This window comes from Mastomys coucha, unplaced genomic scaffold (genome assembly GCF_008632895.1).
Source record: "Mastomys coucha isolate ucsf_1 unplaced genomic scaffold, UCSF_Mcou_1 pScaffold4, whole genome shotgun sequence".
In the NCBI taxonomy this organism is placed as follows: Eukaryota; Metazoa; Chordata; class Mammalia; order Rodentia; family Muridae; genus Mastomys; species Mastomys coucha.
Genome location: NW_022196910.1, coordinates 48120684 through 48124557, shown reverse-complemented (window position 1 = coordinate 48124557; position 3874 = coordinate 48120684).

Genomic DNA, 3874 nt, shown 5'->3' with positions numbered 1-3874 from the left:
AAAAAAAAAAAAGAAGAAGAAGAATCCCAACAATTTATTTATTTTTTTTATTGTTGCAGTGAATATTCATTTGTATAATGTTTTACTGTATTAGGCAAACTTATAACCCTTTAATATTGTAAAGCCAGTGTCATTCAGTTACAGGTAATAATTTCGCAACACAATAGACTTTTTTTTTTTTTTTTGGACTTGGAATGTGGCTTTAGTTGAAGGTTTTGGAGGTTTTTCTTCCGTAGTATTGCTCAGACCTCCATGGCTCTTGGTGTAAGGACGCCCTCTACAGGTTGTTGTTGTCAAATACCAGCTGAGAACTGAGAGAGGAACAATCTATCGTAACACAGCTTCCCTCAGAGTGAGGATTTTCCGTAGCAGTTGTCTTTGGTGTTGAAACAGCACTTTATCCTGATATGAGGACATTTCCCCACTTCTGGATAATTGTTTTGTTTGGTGTAGTGGCAAATGCCTGTTATCCCAGCACTCAGAGGCTAAGGCAGGAGAGTTTCAAGGAAAATGAGGCCAGCCTAGGCTAGTAGTGAATTCAAGTCCAGCTTAAACTACAGAGAAAGTAGCCTGTCTTATGTCATCATCATCATCATCATCCTCATCCTCATTATCCTCATCATCCTCGGCAGTGGCAGCACCACCATTACCAACAACACTTTTTTCTGTTCAGCAGGAGACATTATATTGTATTTTTAGAGGTATATAAAATTTTATTTAAAAAGTATTGGTACTAGAGAGATATCTAAGCAGGTGAGAGTCTTCACTCTTATTGATCAAGCATGAAGAAACAAAAAGCTGTCCAAGGTATTGTGCTCCTGTAACCCTAGTGCTGAGGTGTTGAAACAGGAGGATGCCTGGGACTTACTGGCTGCTAGTCTAGCTCTGGGTTAGTGAGAATTCCTGCCTCAGGGAATAAAGTGAAAAGGGATGCAGCAAGACAACTGATGTCCTCTTTGTCCTGTGTGCATGATGTACACATGTGTGTGAGCACACACACACATACACACTCACACACATACACACTCATTCATACGCATACACACTCACACACATATACACATATACACACTCACAACCTACACTTATACACATACACAACACACACATACACTCACACACACATACACATAATCGCACACATGGCACAAACTCTCACACACTCAAATATACTCACAACACACACACTCATACATACACACATTCACTCACCTCACACACTTATACACACACTCACATATACATTCACATATTCACATACACTCACATACACATTTACACTCACACACATTTACATACATAATCATTAACACATACCTTCACACACTCACATATACAGTCACACACATACACACACTCATACACACACTTACGCACATACACAGTCACACACATTCACTCATACACACACTTTCACACACACTCACATTCACAGTCACACACATTCACTCACACCCGCACTCATACACACACACTCACATTCACTCACATACACATTCACACACCCACATACACACACTCCACACACACACACACTCTCATATACACACATACATACACCACCAGCTGTGGGGGCACGTGACACCTTATAATTTCAGCCCTCTTGGCCTAAGGAGTAGGAGCAATGTCAGAGTTCATGGCTAGTTGGGCTACAAAGCAAAATCCTGTCTTAAAGAAATCTGTGATTGAGTAACTCTTGGGTTTTAAGGAGTAAGAAACATTTTGGGTACACAGGTAAGATATTTTTAACAGTAACAGAGTGTATCTTTATAGGAAATCCATCCAAGAACTGAGATTTTATCCCTCCCCCTTTAAATAAATTTATGCACTTAGAATAGGTATGTTTTTAAAATTTTCTAGTAAAATTATGGTCACACCACATGACAGAAGTTGATGACAGATGTTGATGACAGATATTGGCTGTAACATGCTAGGAGTCCTTGTGTTTACTTTGAGAATCCTCCCATTTATTGTTTAATCCAGATTGTTTCCTTTCCTTGTGTGATTCAGCCACATCACTGTGTTTCTAGCCTCATTAATTTGTCTATTAATTTATTCACCCATTCTATAAAAATTTAATAAATAACCAGTACTGACCTAGAACAAGAAAAAAACAGAACTTGAGCCCTTCAGAGCACCAGACCCGCTAAGAGGACAAGCACCACACAGCACTGATATGAAGCAAAGTACAGCAACTTTTGACAGAAGTTCAAAGAGGGAATCTGGCATCTAAAATTCTGAGCATTTTTTCATAGCATTACAGCATTCACAGAATCCTCGTGGGTTCCTATGTACTCTGTACAGGCCCTGGGATAGGAAGGCAGCTTTAAAAAGAAAAGGGAGGATGATTTCTTCCTGGGTGAGCGGCCTTTCGGTAGCCAGATGCCAGCTAGAGTTATCTTGGAGGCTATGGGTGTTGGGCTGGAAACTGGGCATATCAATTACACCTAATTTTATAGATATATTGTTTGTAGCACATTACTGTGGAAAGGAACCCTCATGAAGAGAAACTGAAAGAAGCCAAGTATTATGCATAATTTAGCTTTGTTCTTAGAAGACGATACACACTACGTATATAATAACACAAAGGCTTATCTATCAATCACAAATACATTCACATTTATTTGTATATACCGTCTTGAGGAGTATATACAGTGATGTTTCCAGTGGGCATCTATAAAGCCTGGGGGGTGGGAATAGAGAATGATTTTCACTTCATGCACATGTAGCATCTTCTTAATAAAATGCTCTTTTAGTTAAAAAATAGTTTTAAGAATAGAAAAAGGTTGTTTCTTTTGTGCTTCAGCCAGTCAGTCCTTGAGTCGGCAGCTGTCACCTGCCCAGGCATGTGCCTGCTCCTACACACTTGATCACACATGACAGCTCATTACTGAGGCACACACAGTCGGGTGGGCATCATCATCATCAGCTCTACTCTGCTCTGCTCAGCCGATGCCATCATCAAGCAAACGTGCACAGCTTGTCTTCCAGAAGACACATCCAGAACATCCTGCTTCTCCATGCTGTTCGCATTCGTACGCTGTTTAACAAAACCACTGCTTTACGATAAGGCTGAAGACGGAAAATACTCTCGCTGTCTGATATCAGAAATGAAGGAAAACAAATTACAATACTTTTTACAGAAAATGTTCTATGTTATTAATTATGGTTTTTATTATTGAAGACAAATTTAAATCTGAATCTATTTGATCACAGTCTTCCCCTTCTCCAAGTCCTTCCAGATTCTTTCCCCGTCCCGACCTATCCAGCTTCAAGTTCTTTCTCAAAAAACCTGACAAAACGCCAATACAACAACACCCTCAAAACCAAGAGAAAACATAAATAAAACCATACCACAAAAGAAAAAACAAAAACAACATAACCCCACCAAATTGTAACCAAATAAAAACACCCCCCACATACAAGCACACACAAACCAACCAACCAAACAAACAGACAAAATAAGAACACCCCCCCAAATACAAGCACACACAAACCAACCAACCAAACAAACAAACAAACAAAAACGTGGAGTTCTTTATACATTGGTCCATTACTCCTGAACTTGAGCCTGTCCTGGAGTGGTTATTATACCCAGTGTCACTCTATTGGATAAAACAATTTTTCCCTCTTCTTACAAGTTCTATGTTGAAGTGGAAGGAAGCCATTTTGGGGGTTTGCCATTCATCATCAGTGTGAAACTTCTAAAGTAAAGTAAAATAAATGCCAGTCCTTACATTAAAGAGCCACGTATGTTTATTAAGAAGGAAGCTGGGGGTTGGGGGAGCGCTGTGGTGGGGAGAGGTTCAGCGGGTAAGAGCACTGACTGCTCTTCTGAAAGTCCTGAGTTCAAATCCCAGCAACCACATGGTGG